Source organism: Dendrobates tinctorius, unplaced genomic scaffold, assembly GCF_039654945.1.
Source record: "Dendrobates tinctorius isolate UK_male_01 unplaced genomic scaffold, ASM3965494v1 ptg000093l, whole genome shotgun sequence".
NCBI classification, from domain to species: domain Eukaryota; kingdom Metazoa; phylum Chordata; class Amphibia; order Anura; family Dendrobatidae; genus Dendrobates; species Dendrobates tinctorius.
The window spans coordinates 5,901,503-5,925,660 of record NW_027361761.1 but is presented as its reverse complement, the minus strand read 5'-3'; the positions used below and the strand labels follow the sequence as shown (position 1 = coordinate 5,925,660).

General features: G+C 44.3%; 1 long non-coding RNA gene across 1 annotated transcript in view; it reads left to right on the top strand.

Annotated features, from left to right (window-relative positions):
- Positions 1-2,078, top strand: part of LOC141098533 (uncharacterized) — a 54,649-nt gene extending 52,571 nt beyond the window's left edge. Inside the window, exon 5 of the long non-coding RNA XR_012234278.1 lies at positions 1,821-2,078. This is a non-coding gene — a long non-coding RNA (uncharacterized lncRNA). The remainder of the gene's footprint in view (positions 1-1,820) is intronic.
- Positions 2,079-24,158: the final 22,080 nt, after the last annotated feature.

The following is a 24,158-nucleotide window of genomic DNA, read 5'->3' as shown; positions in this document are numbered from 1 at the left end:
ACACTACAGTCTATGGGGTAATCTCTGCTGGCTAAGATAGCGCTAGTAATGGGGGCATTATGGACTCCGTTATATGGCTGTGTTATTTATATACTGTATAACAGCACCATATATTTGTACAGTATGGCACAGTTATTTCTCTGCACTGCATGGTGCCATTATTTCTGTGTACTGTATTTGGCCAGAATTTATGGTGACCTCAATGCTGAGAAATACAGGACGATACTTACCCATCATATAATACCATCAGGAGGCGTCTGATTGGCTCCAAATTTATTCTGCAGCTGGACAATGAACCCTAACATCCAGCGGGAGTCCTGGAAGTGATGATCCGGTACCACAGACCCTAGTTTTATTGATGTGTACTATATGGCGGTATCATTTACTTGTACAGTATGCCAGTGTAATGTATGTGTACCGCATGGCGGTATCATTTACTTGTACCGTATACCAATGTAATTTATGTGTACTGTATGGCGGTATCATTTACTTGTACAGTATGCCCGTGTAATTTATGCATACTGCATGGCGGTATCATTTACTTGTACAGTATGCCAGTTTAATTTGTGTACTGTATGGTGGTATCATTTACTTGTACAGTATGCCAGTTTAATTTGTGTACTGTATGGCGGTATCATTTACTTGTACAGTATGCCAGTGTAATTTATTTGTACCGTGCACTGCATAATTGTGTTATTAATGAGTGATTTATGACGGCATTACTTAAATGTTCAGAATGGCAGCATTAATTCTGCCTACTGTAATGTGGTATACTTTATACATGTACAGTAGTAAGACAATGCCGAGAACGGAAAATAACGCCACATTTAGGTAAAAGGCTCTGAGCTCCAGTAACATCAGCGGATCAGAACAGGTTTCTGCCCAGATTGACGGCCATTCCTAGGTGGAGCACAATCACGTCTCCTCTCCGCCACTTTTGTCCGGGGTTAGAGGATTAATGTCTGTAGCCCGCCCATCAGACATGTGTAACACAGGTAATTGGATGCAGCGACACAAAGGCACAGAGCAAGGGTTAACAGGGGAAAACAGTGGTTTGATTTAGTAGTTACAGGGATAAATCTCCTTGCAGGGAGCAACAGGGAATAAATCAGATGCGAGGAATTACAAAAGGAAAGAGCAACTTAAGGTGGCAGTCTATATGTAAGTCGGTTTCACTTAACGTGAGTTGGGTGCCTGTCACTTCCTCTGGGTTGAATGCCGGCTGCCGGCTGAGGTCTTCCGCCTATCAAGTCGGTCTTTCTCTTCTGGCGGCAGCGGGCGGTCACCGGTCTGACCCGCTGAGCCCCTAGTCCGTTACGCTGCTCTGCAGCCAAGAGTATTTCACAGCAGTCTCCCACTCGGCGTGCAATCCTCTGTATGCCCGACAACATGTCCGGGTCCTTTCTGCACGCAGCCTATCGTTACTCGCGGCACGGCGCAGGTCCTCACTGTCACTTCTCTCTGGCAGGAACCCTCTCTCTCTTCCCACACAAACACCCTTATCCTCTCCTGGCTCACCACGCCCCCTCTACACAGGTCATGGGTCTCCTCCGTTCTCAATTTCCTTCCCTACTGCAACACTAGGCTCGGTCCCAATAGGTTTTGCCCAGTAGTTCCGGACCCGTTGCCCTGTCAGCACTCAATGTCCGGTCTTCTCCCCTCCACATGTATGACGTATAGCATTGACGGCCCATAAATGTCTAATAAATTCAAAGTTCATTAATCATTTTCAAATTTGTATTAATTTATTTTATAATTAAGAATTGCATGGAAGGATGAGGAGATGTTCTTGGAGGAACCTCATTCTTCTTCTTTTGCAGATGTTCCTTGCTGGTCTGTAGGCTACATTTGGATGGTACAAGTCCTCCCATACAGGTACAGCATTGATGGTGGACATGCTGTACTTTCTTCGTGGCATTAGACGTGGAGTTTTTCTGCCCTCGTGATGTTTATGGAGCCGCGCTCACAGGCTGAAAATAGGCAGCTTTCTCTGATGGAGTGAGCCGCCCTAGATAATCCTCACCGGCAGGATGAGATCACCCGGCGGAAGATAGAACCTATGAGAAGAGACGCAACACTAAGGTAGAGCTATTCGATAGCGCTATCCCTCAATGTTCCTGAGAGTAAGCTATTTCACATGGTTGAGCGCACTTGGGATCTGCCCCCAAGGCCCTGCCCATGCCCAATGTTTGGTCCGTAGACCGCGGCTAGGAGTTAGTCCCGCTTGTGTGTACAAAATTATGGGGCTTTTACAATTGTTCAGTATCTTAATAAAAGACTTCTTTGTACACACAGTTGACATGCTCGTGGCGTTAGATGTTGAGTTCTTCTGCCCTCGCGATGTTTATGGAGCCGCGCTGACAGGCTGCAAATAGGCAGCTTTCTCTGATGGAGTGAGCCACCCTCGATAATCCTCGCCGGCAGGATGAGATCACCCGGCGGAAGATGGAACCTATGAGAAGAGACGTAACACTAATGTAAGTAACAGGACTCCATATCAGAGGATCCCGCTGTGCTGTCACTGTGGCCGGACGGCAGAGGAATCATCCATACACAGGTACGGGGTGATTGTCCGCCATCATACATGTGACAATCCCACTACTGACAGATCTGCTCCATGGCCGACATCACACAACATGGGGCTTATTGTCACACTCACCTCTTCTTCTTTTCCCTTCTTCTACTCTCTCAGGTTTTTGTTGTTTTTTCAGTTTTCTTTTCCCCTGAACTGGAGGTTCTATTAAAGAAAAGACAAGAAAAAGATGTTAATTATAAACTCCTAAAAGATGATCGTTGCATCGTTCTGTCGGATTCTGTTCTTCTTGTGTCCTGTAGTCCTGGTAATCGATTATTGCCCCATAATGGTGAGAATACGTCACATATACATAACATAGGCCGAGGGGGTGAGAATTAGATTGTCCAGGGCAATGATTAATGTCTCCCATAGGTTTTCTGTGGGCCGCCATGTGGGGTCTCCTGGAGAGGAGCCAATACATTTGAGTGGAATTGATTTCTACTTGCTTTTTCCAAAAATCCACATTCTCCAAAATGTGGATTTTTGTAATTAGCTTATACAACCCCACCGTGAGAGACTCTGGGATTTCAGTGCGAGTGGCGGCAATTTGAAGATACAATGACGTCCAATTGGGTGAAGGAGAGGAGCGGAGGGGCCAAAGAGGGGAGCGGTGAGGTGAACGTGAGCATTTTTTTTAAATGTTTTTCCTATTTCGTTGATTACACTCTGAGGTCTAGAGAGAACCCAGACCATAATAATGAACGTCATATTGATGGAGAACAACTTCTCTACAAACCAAATTTCTCTGTAAAATCCACACAAAAAGGTAAATTTTTATTTTGCCTGATCTGCTCATCTCTAGTGTCTCCCCTCCATTATCAACATGATCTTACTGTCAGCGTGCCACCGTGTTATCATATAATCAGCTAGATAAAGCATCAGGGTAACATTAAGAGCATAAAGGTCAGTATGAGCCCATATGGGGCCGTGGGCGCAGTATTTGGGATCAGCTCAGCACAAGAATGGCCGCTTATACCTTGTGAGGCATAAAAGTGAGAATTTTTGCACACTGAAGTTCTGGACTGTTCACCGTTTGAAAGGCACAAAAAAGTAGTAATTTTGTGAGCCTTTATGTGCATGTTCACATTAGACTTTTTGATCACAGGCTGTAGTAGGATGTCCTATAGACCTGTACACACCTGAACATGAGGATGAAGAGGATGACTTGCTGCTTAGAGTACTGAAGCTCATATTGTCTCTACCAGTTTTAGAAGCGGAAGATTTTTTCTGCCTGTTTGGTAAAAGGAAGAAGAATAAATTAGAAGGAAAAACGGCACAAAAGAGAAGAACACCCATCTATAAGGCCTATATGGACAACATGGTGGAGACACCCTGCTATGGACCCCCATCTACCAACAAGAATGGAGAATCACTATAATATTGGCCTGTAATGAGCTGTATATGATTGGCTTGTTGCAATGATCAGCTGTTATCGCCGGCGTCATTACGAGCCTTAAACCTGGTGATCATTGGCTGGTGGGTGCTTGTTTAGTCTTGAGTTACACCTGTCTTGTAGTTGGTCTTCTGGACATTTACCAGAAACAGACCCCATAATAATCATCTACTCACTCGTCTGAGCACTTGTCTCTGCTCTTTGGGGATAACCCTGATGACGTGGGATCCTCATCATTCATCATCCTGGTATTGTTATATGGCTAAAACAAACAAAGAAAATTAATATATATATTTATTTTTTTAAACGTTTTTGTTTATAATTGTAAGGTTTTATGGATTTTATCAGTCACACACTTACTTCAAGGAACCTTTGGGAAGCTGATAAAAAGTTCTGGATTTCTGGCAAGTCATTCTCTATTCTGACGTCCTCGTCTGAATCCATATGTTTATGTATGCTAGAGCGAGCTGCAAAGTACAAGTGTTATCAGAAATTGTTAGTATAAGACAGTCACCGTGTTATCATGAATAATGGTGGGAACTGATTGACACATAACATGGAAAACAAGACACACAACAGTTTTCTGCAGATGACATCTCATTCTACTTACGGTCAAAGTATCTAGTGTCCTCATCAGACTCAAGCTCCGGAATGAACAGGGGCTTCTGACTTAGAAGATTATCAAAGTCTAAGTCACATAGAAACGGATGCATTTTGATCTCTTTTGCTCCTCCTGGAAAAGAAAAGAAAGAAAATGGTAAACCATTGTCAGAGAGACAACTCCATATCTCAACCATTTATGTTAATCTGAACTGAAGACGTAACAGAGCCTATGTGAAGAAAATGTACTGAAAGTCATACCCTGAAGAAAGGGAATAGATAAGCAGGTAAAGCATAGAACCTCAGTGCTGATCCTCAAGGGCATGATCATTTATCTGGTCCCAGAGGTGTCATAAGTCATTATTAATACTGTTATATACATTACCTGTCCCAAGTCTATGGGCTGGATTTTTTCTCAGCAGTTCAGTTATCAGGTCCTGAGCATCGGGTGGAGGAGTATCATTATCAAATGTCCACGTTACGTCAGCTGTTATATAAAAAGCAAAATATTACAGTAAAGAAAACCTCTCTTTATTTACTTTCATAAACAAACCTTTTATTTAACTACTTCTGGATTGGCCATAGACTATAAACTTGTAGGCAGTCCACACTTATCTCTGCACTGACATTCTAAAACATCAGTGCAGAGTAAACAGCTTGCACAACATGGTGAAGCTGTGGATGAGTGAAGTGACTGTCGCACACAGCCACACTCCGCAGAGAGAATCTAAACATGGTTCTTTTCATCGTATGCATAACACTGAACGTTGGTCCGTTGTGTATACGGATTAGGAAGCACTGACAGAAGTGTAACTTAAAGCTTGTGGACCCTAATGCAAAAGCTCCAATGGGGCCCCTAATTTTTTCAAGTCTTTAATACTAGTACTTTTTTCAAATGATCCAAAGGGAACTTTTGGGTCCCCTAGGAAAAGAAGTTGGGTCAAGTGGGGATGACCTGGTCATGAACTGGTTAACACAACAAACACCTAAACCAAAGAACTAATCTGACCAAATCACAAGGAGATCATAGAAGGCAGATTCTCTTACTTACCAGTTTGAATTTTGTATAAAATCTGAAGTGTAAATTTCCCAACAAATGGTAGACGGCCTGTAAGGAATTTATGTAGGGTGATTCCTACTGCCCACCAGTCGACAGGCCGTCCATAGCCTTCCATTAGGATGACTTCTGGGGCATAGTAACTAATGGTGCCAATCACCTGGAAACCAACAGAAGAAGAAGGTGAGGATCAGAGAAGATAACAGTTGGAAAATGTTTTCTAGATGAGAAAATATCAGAGATGGAGAAACAGATGAGATCAGTAAAGAACAAGATCCTGTAGGTAAAGCTAACCTCATTGTCACGGAACTCTTTGGTGACGTCCTCAGTTGGAGGCTTGTAGATGTCTGATGTGACTCTCATGAGGCCAAGTTTGGAAATCCCAAAATCGGTTAGCTTGATGTGACCGGTTGATGTTATCAGCAGACTGTGAAAAAAAGATGGTGTCAGTCCCAAGTAATAACTTGTAAATGGTATAACAAACTCTAAATGTCATCCCCTTTATTCTACTACAGGGGGCACTTACTTCTCCGGCTTCACATCTCGGTGCACCACACCATAGCTATGCAGGTATTCCAAAGCCAGAACTGTTTCGGCAATGTACATGCGGGCACTGGTGGTACATATACGACCATTCTTCTTTATAAGACTCTCGCAGTCTCCTCCTACAGCAAAAAGAAAATATGACAGGAGATGGTTCGTTACAGTGTAAATTGAACATGATGAGTGTGAATGAAAACTAGAGATACAAGGAGATATGTTGTATCCTGCAGAGCATATACTATTTACTGCAGGGCGGCCTACCTGGTACATAGTCCATGACCATACATAGGTGATGAGGAGTCGTAAAGGAGCAGAGCATGGAGACCAGAAAGGGACAATCAATGAATGACATAATGTCCCTCTCTACAAAGATCCATTCCAGGTTATTTTTAATTTTCGGGTTCTTCTTGTCTATTTTCTTCATGGCATATAATTGGTTGGAGTCTTTTTGGCGCACTAAGTGAACGGATCTGAAGAGAAGAAAAATTCATGGTTTATAATAAATTCTTACTAGCAGTCTGCCTATAGACCTCATCACATGTCTCCAGCACTAATGGTGAATAACAGATGCGCAGCCGTCACTACATCGATGATCATCTCTCGGAGGTCCTCATCTGTGTCACCTCCTGACTCACCGTAACAGTGATAATTAGATGTGGACGGTGACGTGGACTCATCATTCCTTTATGGTAACATTGTGCGGGCCGGGCACAGAGATTGAGGATCGTCATTAGGATCCCTGGGAAATATAGATTATTCACAAGTAAAACTCACCCAAAAGCTCCACTGCCGATCAATTTAATCGGTTCATAGTCAGTCTTACACGGGTTTCTCAATGGGGCGAATGATCTGATCAAGGCCTAAAAAAAGAAGAAATGGCATTAAGGCTGCGTGCACACGATGGGTATTTGGTGAGTTCTCTATGCTGGCAATGCGGCTGATGTGATTTATCTGGACTTTGCAAAGGTATTTGATACTGGTCCACAAAACAGCCTTATACTGAAGCCACAGAAGCAGGGACTGGGGGAAAATATATGCAGATGGGTAAGGAATTGGTTAAATTACAGGAAAAAAAGTCATCATAAATGGTACTTTCCCTAAATGGCATATAGTCAGCAGTGGGGACCACAGGGATCTGTACTGGGAGCAGTGGGGATCACAGGGATCTGTACTGGGAGCAGTGGGGACCGCAGGGATCTGTACTGGGAGCAGTGGGGACCGCAGGGATCTGTACTGGCAGCAGTCTCTCGAGATCTTGTGATGTTGCCAAGATCTCAGTCTGAGCATTTTCCCGGAGGCCACTGCAGCGCAGTAATGGATGTGCAGGGGATCTCCGGGCTTTCACAACATGCCGGCGGAGCCCCCCGCACCACAGAGCACTGCAGGCATTTTCACCCTCAGCGATGCACATCAGAACACCCCCTCATCCCAGCCTGCGGCCTGCAGCAACTCGCCACACCTGCCTCCTCCAGCAGCGACCCTGCTTCATCGCAGCCACCACCCCTGGTAAGCAATAAGATGCATGGATTATTAGAGGCACCACCATTTTATTAAGAAAAGTGTTTTTTTCCTCCTCTAAAATTTAGGGTGCGTCTTATAATCCGATGCGTCTGATGTGTGGTCAGTACAGAGGACGGGATTGGAACATGACTTATTCCTTCCAGAGACCATACTGAGGACCAGGGGGCACTCAACACTGGTGGAAGAAAGGCGATTCCGGCAGCTACATAGGAAAGGGTTCTTTACAGTTAGAGCAGTCAGACTGTGGAATGCCGACCACAGGAGGTAGTAATGGCCGTCACTATAACAGCCTTTATACAAGGGCCGGATGATTTCCACAGTACACAGAACATTGCGGGTTACAGATAAATTAGTGATGAGATGTAGAATTGGTGGAGGAAGGTCGGACTTGTTGGATCGGGGGCTTTTTTCAGGCAATGTAACTATGTTAGATAAATCATGTCACTTGCTTTTTTTCACAGCGTTTTTTTTTGTTTTCGTGCATTTTTTACGCTGCAGTTTTTGTCTCATGTTTTCTATAAAGCTGCTTTGTTTCTAACGCTTCCTAGTACTTGGCTGGGAGAAAACTTCACCGCGGATTACAGGCGTTTTTACCTGTGGATTTTCCGCATCTAACGTGATTCTATGATGAAAATCCGCACATAAAACTCAGCAAAGTCGCAGGAGAAATTGACATGTTGTGGATGTGAGTGAGGACGAGGAGGCAGGAATAATAATGCCGCCATCACACAGAGGAGGCAGGAATAATAATGCCACCATCACACAGAGGGGGCAGGAATAATAATGCCGCCATCACACAGAGGAGGCAGGAATAATAATGCCGCCATCACACAGAGGGGGCAGGAATAATAATGCCGCCATCACACAGAGGGGGCAGGATTAATAATGCCGCCATCACACAAAGGAGGCAGGAATAATAATGCTGCCATCACACAGAGGAGGCAGGAATAATAATGCCGCCATCACACAGAGGGGGCAGGAATAATAATGCCGCCATCACACACTATAGCTCTGATCTACATGAAGAATAGGGATATCCCATCGTCATATGGGGGATAATACTATATGTGTCCTTCACCCCCGTTACCTGATCATACACAGACTCTGATACTTACACTGACAGATTCCTGGATCTCCGGGATCTCACATATTCCACCGTCAGTAATTGCCGGCACAGATATTCCTATAATAATGAGGAGACGTTGTGTATGAGACGATATCAGCACATAATATATAACATCCATATAAAGAAGGAAATGACGCGAGCTGTGTGCATGGTGTAATACTGGGTATAGGGGATTCTGCACACCCCGTATACAGTTATGGCTCATCCAGAGATGGATATTCTCTCCCATAAATGGGCCATTGTTCAGGATCGGAGTCATTCTAGAACAATTACATGATCGGGGACCTATGAGCCTCCTTGTACATTTTGGGGGTGAGAAGAGCCCAGAGGAGAGAAGCAGAATTACCTGCGCCCCCTCCATTATAGTCTATAGGGGGCTCAGGAGCCGTCACCGGCCTCATACAGGGGCTGGAGAGTAAATCTACACGTTCTCTGCGCTCTCTACAATATCTCCATATGTGACTGTAGGAATATTAGATGATCGCTCACCTTCCATCAGATCAGGGTTCAGCCCCCGCTGACTGGTATTAGGGTCCGGGATATTCAGCTGTTCCCCCTCTTCAGAGTCGCCTTCTGATGATTCCTGATGGGAGTAATATGTGCAATTAATACAACATTTCACAAATACTAGATTACCATGATGGAGGGAGACGGAGGCGGAAACACAAACTCCGCAGCGCTGAGTACAGACTGTCACCACCGAGGATGGAGCCGCAGAGACAGGCGGCCGTAGAATATCCTCTGCCTCCAGCATCGTATATCTGCCCTTATGTTATATGAATGGACACAGGGGTGTACAGAGAAATCATGGGGCCCATAGAGAGAGTCCTAATGGAGCCCCATCCAAAATATAAAGCATTGTGTGGAGGAGGTTTGGTCCCAGTGTACAGGCGCAGACACAGAGGGGCGTACCGGCCATGTGTTGTGGGGCTTACAGAGGCTTTCCTCCCCTACTGAGCCCCCTTACTGTCCCGGGCTGGACTGATGGGCCCCATAGAGGCCCCATGGCCGGCCACTCTTGGGCTACATGGCTTCTCTCCAGTCTGTGCAATGCACAGTACACGTATACGCCGCACTCGGAGGCTTGTCATATGATATTATTATGCTATTATATATATGTTATTATATATGTTATGATATTATGATATTCTATTTATATAATTCAGTTTTATAAATTTATTTTAGATTAGGTATTTATATATTCGTATATGTTATATTCTATTTATATATTATCTAGGTATCTATAAATATAACATAATATATATAATAACAATATTATATATATCAATATAATTTAATAACATATATCAATATAATAAATATAATATATAACATAATAATATATCTAAATATATAATAGCATTCAAATGTATTATGATAATGCATAAATATAGTAATGTACAATAACATATATAAAATATAATAAAATATAATTATATATAAACACTAGCTGAAGAGCCCGGCGCTTCCTGGGCATAGTAACTAACTGTGGTTAGTTATAGCAAATTATAATTATCCTCCATCCCAGAGTCCCGTCCCCATATACCCATCATACATATCCACCATCCCATAGTCCAGTGCCCATATACCCATCATACATCCTCCATCCCATAGTCCAGTGCCCATATACCCATCACACATCCTCCATCCCATAGTCCAGGGCCCATATACCCATCATACATCCTCCATCCCATAGTCCAGGGCCTATATACCCATCATACATCCTCCATCCCATAGTCCCATGCCCATATACCCATCATACATATCCTCCATCCCATAGTCGAGTGTCCATATACCCATCATACATCCTCCATCCCATAGTCCCGTCCCCATATACCCATCATACATCCTCCATCCCATAGTCCAGTGCCCATATACCCATCACACATCCTCCATCCCATAGTCCAGTGCCCATATACCCATCACACATCCTCCATCCCATAGTCCAGGGCCCATATACCCATCATACATCCTCCATCCCATAGTCCCATGCCCATATACCCATCATACATATCCTCCATCCCATAGTCGAGTGTCCATATACCCATCATACATCCTCCATCCCATAGTCCCGTCCCCATATACCCATCATACATCCTCCATCCCATAGTCCAGTGCCCATATACCCATCACACATCCTCCATCCCATAGTCCAGGGCCCATATACCCATCATACATCCTCCATCCCATAGTCCCATGCCCATATACCCATCATACATATCCTCCATCCCATAGTCGAGTGTCCATATACCCATCATACATCCTCCATCCCATAGTCCCGTCCCCATATACCCATCATACATCCTCCATCCCATAGTCCCGTGCCCATATACCCATCATACATCCTCCATCCCATAGTCCAGTGCCCATATACCCATCACACATCCTCCATCCCATAGTCCCATGCCCATATACCCATCATACATATCCTCCATCCCATAGTCCAGTGCCCATATACCCATCATACATCCTCCATCCCATAGTCCCGTCCCCATATACCCATCATACATCCTCCATCCCATAGTCCAGTGCCCATATACCCATCACACATCCTCCATCCCATAGTCCCATGCCCATATACCCATCATACATATCCTCCATCCCATAGTCGAGTGTCCATATACCCATCATACATCCTCCATCCCATAGTCCCATGCCCATATACCCATCATACATATCCTCCATCCCATAGTCCAGTGCCCATATACCCATCACACATCCTCCATCCCATAGTCCCATGCCCATATACCCATCATACATATCCTCCATCCCATAGTCCAGTGCCCATATACCCATCATACATCCTCCATCCCATAGTCCCGTCCCCATATACCCATCATACATCCTCCATCCCATAGTCCAGTGCCCATATACCCATCACACATCCTCCATCCCATAGTCCCATGCCCATATACCCATCATACATATCCTCCATCCCATAGTCCAGTGCCCATATACCCATCACACATCCTCCATCCCATAGTCCCATGCCCATATACCCATCATACATATCCTCCATCCCATAGTCGAGTGTCCATATACCCATCATACATACATACACACTTTGAGCTTTATATATTAGATATAATATATATATATAATATATAAAATATGAATACATGTAATATCACATAAATAAAATATAATTATATATGTTATAATAGTATATTTATATATATAATATTATATGTTATTCTATTCTGTTTATATATCTGACACCTGTAGGAAGTTAATATAAACCGTAGCTATACACCCTGATACGCACACCGGCTGCTCTGCTCCCTGACAGTATCACTCCCAACATTGCTGCCCGGAGCCGTCTGTGCGGAGCTTCTGCTTGACACCACTAGTACCGCAGGAGAGTGAGCTCATTGGGGATTGGATGACTTATAGTCCCACCCCTCCTGTCCTGTGATTTGGATTGGTTACTCTCCCAGGCCACCTGTCACAATCAAGCTCCGCCTTCCAACTGCCCGCGAGCAGCGGCAGCAACTTCATATAGAGAAAAAAAATCACAGACGATGTTTCCTGACGGACGCTAAAAATAACACCAGGGTTTTTTCTGACTGTCCGTGAATTAACAGACTGTCGGTAACCCTGGCACAGGGCCCCCATCTCACGTGGTCTGCCGCTATGGGCGGTACACCCCCGACTGCTGATCTGGAGAAGATCAGACCATGACGTGTACTATAGAAGATGATGGATCCTTACCTGGCGCTCCAGGGAGTCGGCCGGACGTTCCAGTATATACAGGACATTTAGGACCAGTTGTGTAATAAAGGCCAATTCTCCACTCGTGGATTTTTCTTCAGCCTATAATGATGGAAATAAATAGAAAAGGAAAATCGTGAGAGAACATGAAGAATGGAGGAGGCCGCTTATGTCACCACATCACTCCTGCTATCTGCTCTACAGTCACTACATGTCTGGTGACTTGGTGCCGGTTATATATTATACTAGCTGAAGAGCCCGGCGCTGCCCGGGCATAGTAACTAACGGTGGTTAGTTATAGCAAATTATAATTATCCTCCATCCCATAGTCCCGTGCCCATATACCCATCATACATATCCTCCATCCCATAGTCGAGTGCCCATATACCCATCACACATCCTTCATCCCATAGTCAACCATTATGACATCATAATGAGCGGCAGGGCTTGCAACCTTTGATGAATCAGCGTCGGCATGGCAACCATTATGACATCATAATGAGGGGACGGGCTTGATATGCACACACTTTTTCCCCATTATGTAGATAGGGGCAAAATTGTTTGGTGAATTGGAACGCGCGGGGTTAAAATTTCGCCTCACAACATAGCTTAGGATGCTCTCGGGGTCCAGACGTGTGACTGTGCCAAATTTTGTGGCTGTAGCTGCGACGGTGCGGATGCCTATCCTGGACACATACACACATACACACTTTGAGCTTTATATATTATATTAGTGTCGGCCTAAAGAATAATTTTATGTGAATAAACTTATATATGTGCAGATTTCTGCCACTTACCTCTTGCACCAAAGTCCTGATGTTCTCCTGTAAATGCTCAAGATATTCTGAGCTCATATGACCTTGCTGGTATTTGGTCAGGCAGTCTCTCACTAGCTCCATAACCAGCCGGTAAGTGAAGCTGAGGACGCCATCGGGTAGTGGTAGCACAATCTCAGGGGCATAGTTGGTAAGAATCCCCTGGAGCAGTGCCAACACCTGAAAATTGTCTGGAGGAAGTTCAGACATTTCAAATAAATCCAATCGCATTCAGTATATCACTAGCTCTAGAGCTAACCACTGAAAACAATGACACCGGAATGTCAAAGTGACACTTTAGCTGTAAACACTGGAATATGTAGGAGTGGTGCATTATGATGTCATAATAGCAGTGATGTCATCACGGAATGTTGAGATGTTTCCTTATATGGAGCTTCTGGCCATATAAGGAAGTTGCCTAGCAACACTATAGGCTGAGCATCAGTACCAGATGCAGGCATGGAGGAAAGAGCTGTGAGCTTTACTCCTCTGACCAGTGTCTATATGAAACCCGGGTTCAGTTCAATTCCCCAACAAAACAAGCTCCATGACAGATTCTTAGTTAACTCCTTCTGCATCAGGCAATAGACAGCTCGGCACAGAGTCTATAGAAGGCAAATGGCGCAACATTTTTAATAAAACCTCATTGCAAAAATTACTTTTAGCCCTACAAACCTCCTTTGTGCAGATGAAGACCAACATGAGACATTTTAAAGCTTATGTGAAGCATCGGGACATTTTTTTTTTGAATTAAAATGAAAGATTCCTGAGTCGTTAAGGGGTTAAAGAGGGATCTGGTAGGAGAGTAAAGGTTTATTTTATTATTATTTTATTTCAAAACCACACCACCATTGGACTATGTGTAAAGTAAATAATTGGAAACCCCCTTCAAGAACACAGCTGTGACATTTATCACTGATCGTCCATATTGCCATATCATTTAGTTTTATAACTTTTCTTGTATTTATGGGGTCCTATGCTGCAGTTTGACCCCACAATGCCCCCCACATCCCCAACGATTTATGCCCGTACCTGTATGGTGTGTACAAGACTGCCCCCTAGTGTCCAACAGAATCTCAAAATTAAAGGGGTTGTCCACTAGTGTTTACAAATGGACCCGAATGACTCATTTCTGTAGTTACTGATCCCCAGAGTGACTTTTTTTTATTTGCACCTCGTTCATTATTTAATTTCTGCCTTTTTACATTAAATTTTCTTGGTTTTGTCGGTGTCCGCAGCCCCAACCTTGCGGTATAAAGGTTCCCAGTTCTGGTGATCTGTGGGCGTCTCAGTGATCAGACCCCCAACAGTCTACACATTTTCACTTATGTTGTACATCCAGATGTAACCTAAAACAAACATTGTTTTCGGCCGTGTTCCCACAGAGCTTTTTGGAGGCGTTCAAAAACAAGTTTTTCAAGTGAAAACTGCTTCAGGAAAATCTCCTTTTTTGGGAATTTTTTAAAGAGTTTTTCTTTTTTTGAACACAGTTTTAGAAGAGTTGTGTTTTCCCTGAAGAGCTATTTGCAGCCTTTTGGTCGGACACTACCTGTTTTGGAGACACATCTTTCAGCATTCACCTTGAAGGAGTGATATTCATGCTCAGAGCCGGCGTCAGCAACCGTTGCACCCGGGCAAGTGCCGGGGCCCTGAGCAGGCAGGGGCGGCACACACCGTCGGGGACACGGTGCGCTATGGGGGCCCGTTGTCTGCGTCAGAGCTGAAACTCGTGAGGGGGCCCCCCCACTTGCTCAGGGCCCCGTCTCTTGCGATAACTCTCTCCGCTACACCATTGCGGTCTCTTCCACATCCTTTCACTGACGTTTCAGGTCAGAAGGTGCAATGATGTCACTAGTGTGCTCCCTCTACCTGAGCACTCACAGTGAAGAGAGACGGAGGACGCCGACGCTAAGGAGTCCAGAGCAGAACAGCGGCCAGCCAGGAGAGGGGAGGATTTCATATTTTTTTCATTATGTTTAGAGCAATATATGGGCCCATCATACACTGGAGCATCATATATGGGGCCCATTATATACTGAAGCATCGTACATGGGGCCCATCATACACTGGAGCATCATATATGGGCCCATTCTACACTGGAGCATCATATATGGGGCCCATTATACACTGGAGCATCATATATGTGGCCCATCATACACTGGAGCATCATTTATGGGGCCCATCATACACTGGAGCATCATATATAAGGCCCATCATACACTGGAGCATCATTTATGGGGCCCATTATACACTGGAGCATCATATATGGTGTTCATCATACACTGCACAGGAGCATCATATATGGGGCCCATCATACATTGGAGCATCTTATATGGGGCCCATCATACACTGGAGCATCATATATAAGGCCCATCATGCACTGGAGCATCATATATAGGCCCATCATACACTGGAGCATCATATATGAGGCCCATTATACGCTGGAGCATCGTATATGGGCCCATTATACACTGGAGCATCATATATGGGGCCCATCATACACTGGAGCATCATTTATGGGGCCCATTATACACTGGAGCATCATATATGGGGTTCATCATACACTACACTGGATCATCATATATGGGGCCCATCATATACTGGAGCATCATATATGGAGCCCATCATACACTGGAGCATCGTATATGGGCCCATTATACACTGGAGCATCATATATAAGGCCCATCATACACTGGAGCATCATATATAGGCCCATCATACACTGGAGCATCATATATGAGGCCCATTATACACTGGAGCATCGTATATGGGCCCATCATACACTGGAGCATCATTTATGGGGCCCATTATACACAGGAGCATCATATATGGGGTTCATCATACACTACACTGGATCATCATATATGGGGCCCATCATATACTGGAGCATCATATATGGAGCCCATCATACACTGGAGCATCGTATATGGGCCCATTATACACTGGAGCATCATATATGGGGCCTATCATACACTGGAGCATCATATATGGGGCCCATCATATACTGGAGCATCATATATGGAGCCCATAATACTGTATGTAGTAATATATGGGGCTCATTATTCTATATGGAGCAATATATGGGGCTCATTATTCTGTATGGAGCAATATACGAAGCTCATTGTTCTTTATGGAGCAATATATAGAGCTCATTATACTGTATGGAGCATTATATGGAGCTCATTATACTGTACTTAGCATTATATGGAGCCCATTGTACTGTATGGAGCATTATATGGAGCCCATTATACTGTAAGGAGCATTATATCTGAACAACTCTCTTAATCTGAAACCTGGATTCAGGATTCTGACACTGCCTCTCCTGCTGCCATTTCCTACGGTGGCTTACAATTCTCCCACTCCCCGAGACCCACAAACAGACATGGTGGTGGAGTTGGCATACTCCTGTCCCCACAATGCACTTTCCAGGTCATCCCCCCAGTTCCATCACTCTTATTCCCTTCTTTTGAGGTCCACACCATCAGGCTCTTTCGTCCTCTCTCCCTCAGGGTAGTGGTCATATACCGGCCCCCAGGCTCACCCACCCACTTCCTTGACCACTTTTCAGCCTGGCTGCCGCACTTCATGTCCTCAGAACTTCCAACCCTCATCCTGGGAGACTTCAACATCCCCATTAACAGCCCTACTTCCACATCTGCATCCCAGCTTCTATCACTAACCACCTCTCTAGGCCTCTCATAGCATTCAACCTCTGAGACACACAAGGACGGTAACACCCTCGATCTGGTCTTTGTCCGGCTCTGCTCAATCTCCCACCTAAATAACTCACCGCTTCCACTCTCTGACCACGACATTCTCTCCTTCACGCTCACAAATCCTCGCCCACCCCAGCTCACTCCTACCTTCCACACAGTCAGAAATCTACAAGCCATTAACCCTCAGACACTTTCAGACTCCCTACACTCATCACTGTCCCCAGTCTCCTCTTTATCCTGTCCTGATCTGGCTGTTCATCACTACAATGACACTCTTAGAAGCACCCTTGAACAAGTAGCTCCCCTCACCCTCAGAACTTCCAAGCACAGAGTAAAACAGCCTTGGCTCACATCGCAAACTAAACTTCTCCAGCGATGCTCTAGGAGTGCTGAACGCCTATGGAGAAAAACCCGCACACCAGAAGACTTCATCCACTTCAAATTTATGTTAAGAACCTATAACGCTGCCCTTCACCTCGCCAAACAGACCTACTTCACCACCCTGATCTCCTCACTAGCCAACAACCCTAAGAAACTTTTTGACACTTTTCACTCCCTCCTCAGGCCAAAAGCACAAGCCCCTATCACAGACATTTGTGCTGATGACCTGGCCTCCCACTTTACAGAAAAAATAGATAATATCCGTCAGGAAATCTGCTCCCAACCACCAAGTGCTGTGACTCCCATCCCTTCCTGCATCTCCCCTGGCTCTCTTTCCACATTTGATCCCATCACAGAAGAAGTCTCCAGACTCCTCTCTTCTTCTCGTCTGACTACATGCACTACCGATCCCATTCCCTCACATCTCCTCCAGTCTCTCTCTCCAGTCGTCACAACCCACCTAACTACAATCTTTAATCTCTCCCTCTCCTCGGGCATTTTCCCATCCTCCTTCAAACACGCCATCGTTACTCCATTACTAAAGAAACACGCTCTCGACCCATCCTGCACAAACAACTACAGACCAGTCTCCAATCTCCCCTTCATCTCTAAACTTTTGGAGTGCCTTGTCTACTCCCGCCTTACCCGCTACCTCTCCACTCACTCCCTTCTAGACCCTTCACAGTCCGGCTTCCGCCCCCTACATTCGACTGAAACTGCACTCATCAAAGTGACCAATGACCTTCTGACAGCAAATCGTAATGGTCACCACTCTCTGCTCATTCTTCTTGACCTATCTGCAGCTTTCGATACTGTTGACCACCATGTCCTACTCTCTAGGCTCCAGTCACTAGGCATTAAGGACACTGCTCTCTCCTGGTTCTCTTCCTATCTCTCTGACTGCTCCTTCAGTGTTATGTTCTCTGGCTCCACTTCATCTCCTCTTCCTCTTGCTGTCGGGGTACCTCAGGGCTCAGTCCTTGGCCCCCTTCTCTTCTCTCTCTACACAGCCCCAATTGGACAGACCATCAGCAGATTTGGCTTTCAGTACCATCTTTATGCTGATGACACACAACTATACACGTCATTCCCCGACCTTACCCCCTCTGTACTACAGAACGCCAGTGACTGTCTGTCCGCAGTCTCCAATATCATGTCCACTCTCTATCTGAAACTCAACCTCTCCAAAACTGAACTTCTTCTGCTCCCGCCGTCTACTAACCTCCCTAAATCTGACATTTCCCTCTCCGTGAGTGGCACCACAATAACACCCCGTCAGCAGGCGCGCTGTCTGGGTGTTATGTTTGACACCAATCTCCTTCACATCCCATATACAATCTCTTGCCCACTCTTGCCGCTTACACCTAAAGAACATCTCTAGAATCCGCCCTTTTCTCACCATGGAACCGACAAAACCCTCACTGTAGCATTGATCCACTCCCGGCTGGATTACTGCAACGCTCTATAAATTGGCCTCCCCGTCATTCGACTATCCCCTCTCCAGTCCATACTTAATGCAGCAGCCAGGGTTGTCCATCTGGCTAATCGGTACCCGGACGTGTCCGCTCTTCATCAGTCATTACACTGGCTGCCCATTCATTAAAGGATCCAATTCAAATTACATGTTCTCACCCACAAAGCTCTCCACGGTGCGGCACCCCCCTACATCTCCTCCCTCATTTCTGTCTATCGGCCTAGCCGATCGCTGCGCTCTGCAAACGACTTTCGACTAACCTCTGCACTAATCCGTACCTCCCACTCCCGACTCCAAGACTTCTCCCGTGCTGCTCCTATCCTCTGGAATGCTCTACCCCAAGAAACTAGGGCTAACCACAATTTGCACAGTTTTAGGCGCTCCTTCGAAACACATTTGTTCAGAGCGGCTTATCACGTTCACTAATCACAGTCATTCTATGTGTAAGGGCGCGGGTGTAGCCCATTCACTATCTCCATCCATCTTTCACTCCCTCAAGATGGCTGGACCATCATCATAAATACACCATTGTAAATACACCCTCTGTACTCTGTATCTCCCCCACCTCATTGTAGATTGTAAGTTCTCACGAGCAGGGTCGTCTTATTTCGTCTTATTTTGCTTTAATTATTATATTGTTAAAGTTGTTACTTATGACTTGTGTTTTGAAACTGTTAAACTGTAAAGCGTTGTGGAATATGTTGGCGCTATATAAATAAAGATTATTATTATTATTATTATATGGAGTTCATACTGTATGGAGCATTATATAGAGCCCATTATATTGTATAGAGCATTATATGGGGCTCATTATACTGTATGGAGCAATATATAGGGCTCATTATTCTGTATGGAGCATTATATGGAGCCCATTATACTGTATGGAGCATTATATGGAGCGCATTATTCTGTATGGAGCAGTATATGGAGCTCATTATACTGTATGGAGCATTATATGTTGCTCATTATACTGTATGGATGATTATATGGAGCCCATTATACTGTATGGAGGATTATATGGTATACTGTATGGTCGCTCTTCTCTGCACCCGCTCCAGTTCAGCTATGTCTTTCTTATACACCGGAGACCAGAACTGTACACAGTATTCTAAGTGTGGTCGCACTAGTGACTTATATAGAGGTAAAAAATATTTTTTTTTTTTTTTTCATTCTTTGTCTGACTTCATATGTTATTAATTCATAGATCATATGAAGTGTATATACTGGGATTATTATACGAGTCATTATTTCTTGCCCACACATGTATTTATTCTTTCTTGCCTAGCATATTGGAGGAGGTGAGCATTAGATCCTCATGTGGAGCTATTTTGGTGTTGCTATGTGGCCAATTGTTTTGGCTTTTTAAATTGTTTTTAATTTTTGTTATGTTTAGTGTGTCTTTTTGTGCATGAATAAAATTTATTACTAATCTATTAAAAAAAAATTGTAGTGTTTATTATTTCAATATTTGCAGATGACACTAAACTCTGCAGGGTAATCAATACAGAGGAGGACAATTTTATATTACAGGAGGATTTATGTAAACTAGAAGCTTGGGCTGATAAATCGCAAATGAGCTTTAATGGGGATAAATGTAAGGTCACTTGGGTAGAACGAACAAGATGTATAATTATGTGCTTAATTGTAAAACACTGGGCAAAACAGTCACTGAGAAAGACCTGGGTGTATGGGTGGATGACAAACTCACATTTAGCGGCCAGTGTCAGGCAGCTGCTGCAAGGGCAAATAAAATAATGGGATGCATTAGAAGAGGCATAGATGCTCATGAGGAGAACATAATTTTACCTCTATATAAGTCACTAGTGCGACCACACTTAGAATACTGTGTACAGTTCTGGTCTCCGGTGTATAAGAAAGACAGAGAAGAGCGACCAAGGTTATTAGGGAACTAGGGGGTCTGCAATACCAAGACAGGTTATTACACTTGGGGTTATTTAGTTTGGAGAATCGAAGGCTTAGGGGTGATCTTATTACAATGTATAAATATATGCGGGGACAATACCAAGACCTTTCTAATGATCTTTTTACTCTTAGACCTGTGACGGGGACAAGGGGGCATCCTCTACGTCTGGAGGAAAGAAGGTTTAAGCATACTCACAGACGCAGATTCTTTACTGTAAGAGCAGTGAGACTATGGAACTCTCTGCCATATGATGTTGTAATGAGTGATTCCCTACTAAAATTTAAGAAGGGACTGGATGCCTTTCTTGAAAAGTATAATATTACAGGGTATATACACTAGTTTCCTTAATATTGCGTTGATCCAGGGAGCTAGTCTGATTGCCGTATGTGGAGTCGGGAAGGAATTTTTTTCCCCAATGTGAAGCTTACTGTTTGCCACATGGGTTTTTTTTGCCTTCCTCTGGATCAACATGTTAGGGCAAGTTAGGATAGGATATGGGTTGAACTAGATGGACTTAAAGTCTCCCTTCAACCTTAATAACTATGTTACCATGTTACTATTATAGGGTTGATCACGTCGCTCATACACACTTCTTTCTCCTTATTTCAGTATATGCTATATGTTTGTGGTCGTAGATCCTCTTTGACATTTGGTGGTGCCCTCAAGTTGTTTGGTTTGGTTTCAACAAAGGCCATGTGCACACAGCGTCCGCTACTGAAGAAGTGACACAAGACGGAGCGTGTGCGCAGCAGGCCGCTCTCACATTGCACTGCAGTGTTTCCATTGTTTGTAGGAGTAACCTTCCTGAAAAATGACGTAGTTTGCTCAGAACCTAAGGGGCGACCACCGGCATCATGCGGTCATGAATCCCCCTGCCGGCCAGCGCAGCGGCTGCATTTTGCCGCTCCCCCATAGTGGGAAGGCGCAGAATGCCGGCTCCCAGTGAGCAATTGTACTAGCGTCTTTCAGATGTGAACACAATTGAAGTCCTGACCGCCGGCACTACCGGGTCAGTGCAACGTCAGCAGGGTGATCAGATGAAGTGATATGACGGTGCAAACCCTTCCGACATCCACCCATAACGTGATGAGGGATTATCTGAGAACAGTTTGGTGTCATTAAATGCACATTGTACCGTATTATGTAATTACTAATTTTTCTGCCATTATTTAGACAGAGGTGATTTTACATTTCCACCACATAAAGATATTATTAGGACACTATATGGTAGTATTATGTGGGCTCTGTGTGGCAGTATTATGTGGGCTCTGTATGGTAACATTATGTGGGCTCCGTATGGTAGTATTATGTGTGCCCTGTATGGTAATATGTGTGCCCTGTATGGTAGTATTATGTGTGCCCTGTATGGTAATATTATGTGTGCCCTGTATGGTAGTATTATGTGTGTTCTGTATGGCAGCATTGCATGGGCTCTGTATGGTAGTATTATGTGTGCTCTGTATGGCAGCATTGCATGGGCTCTGTATGGTAGTATTATGTGGGCTCTGTATGATTGTATTATGTGTCCACTGTATGGTAATATGTGGGCTCTGTATGGTAGTATTATGTGTGCCCTGTATGGTAGTATTATGTGTGCCTCTTTCCAAACTCTGTTCAAGAAAAGAAAACCTCCTCCAAAAACTTCCCAAAGAAGGAGAATTTCCCTGAGCAGTTTCCACGTGAAAAACTCAGTTTTTGAACACCTCAAAATGCTCCGTGTGAACATGGCCTAAAACGTTCACAATTTTTGTCAATCAGAATACGTGAGAATTTTTTAATTGGCGGTGGTCCGAGCACTGGGACCCTCACAGATCACCAGAATCGGGAACTTTTATGCCATTCGAATGGGCATGCATTGCACATGCTCATCCACTACTCCATTCAATCACTATGGAACTGCTCAACGTTGCCCTTTTCTTTCTCCAAGCATACGCACTGGTGCCCCATTCTTATCCCCCCATTCTTATCCGTCCGTGCAGGTCCTAGCAGTCGGACCTTCACCGATCTAGAAGTTATCACCTATCCTTTGGATTGGTCAGTCAGTGAATATTTTAAAATATATATTGTGGTAGTTCAGCTCACTCAGCTGTACATGGGAGTAGAAAACAGGAACACTGTCTCTTTAAATCTTCTGATGGTTTATTTTACAGACGGCATAAACCAATATGAAGGGAAAAGTAAAAACAGCGCTTTGGGGCAAAACAGGAAAGCAAACAAAATCCTGCAAAACAGTCCATACATTTGCGGGGAGCTGCCCGCTCTGGAGCAACCCAGGTTCAGTCTTTCCTCCTCAAGACACAAACCACTGGAAATCCTTCCTCTAGCCCTGCTGAACCAAGAATGCCTCTGCAGTCCAGCTATTTAAGCCCCAGACCACACCATGAGGTGGTGATAAGGTGAACATCCTTTCACCCACTCTATGGATGTCCACATAAAAGCCAGCCCATTGTACAAATTCATACCTCCCAACTTTTGAAGAAGGGAAAGAGGGATAAAGGCTGCGGCGTGCTGAGCGCGTCGCGGCAAATTTTAGGCCATTCCCAACCACACCCATTTCACAACTAGCCATACCCATGTCCATGCCCAAAGCACACCCATTTAGCACTGCTGATCACACTGACTGGTACTGAGGGCACAGTGGCTGGTACTTTGGGCACACTGACTGGTACTGAGGAAAAGAAAGAACAGAGAGAAAAAAGAAAACGGAGAGAGAGAGAGGAAAGAAATAAAGAACAGAAAGAAAGAAAGAGGGGAATGAAAGAAAGAACAGAGAGAGGGGAAAGAAAGATGGTACAGAAAGAAAAAGAAAGAGAACAGAGAGAGAAAGAACAGAGAGAAAGAAAGAACAGAAAGAGAAAGATAGGAAAGAACAGAGAGAGAGAAAGGAAGAACAGAGAGTGAAAGAAAGATTAGAGAGAGAAAGAAAGAAAAGAGAAAGAAAGAACATAGCAAAAGAAAGAACAGAGAGAGAGATAACGGAAGAGGGGAAAGAAAGAAAGAACAGAGAAAGAAAGAAGACAGAGGGGAAAAAAAGAATGAACAGAGAGAAAGATTAGAGAGAAAAAGAAAGATGAGAAAGAAAGAACAGAGAGAGAAAGGAAGAGGGGAAAGAAAGAACAGAGAGAAAGAAAGATACAGATGAAAGAAAGAAAGATTAGAGAGAAAGAAAGAAACAGTGAGAAAAAAAGATTCTATAAAGATACTATAGCAGCCCGGCTCCCATTGTAATTCCCCCCTGAGCCTCCCGGTGCAGGACATATCATGATCCACTCACATGGCCAGCATCCCTGAGTCCAAGGTGATCTTGCGGTCCACGCTATCG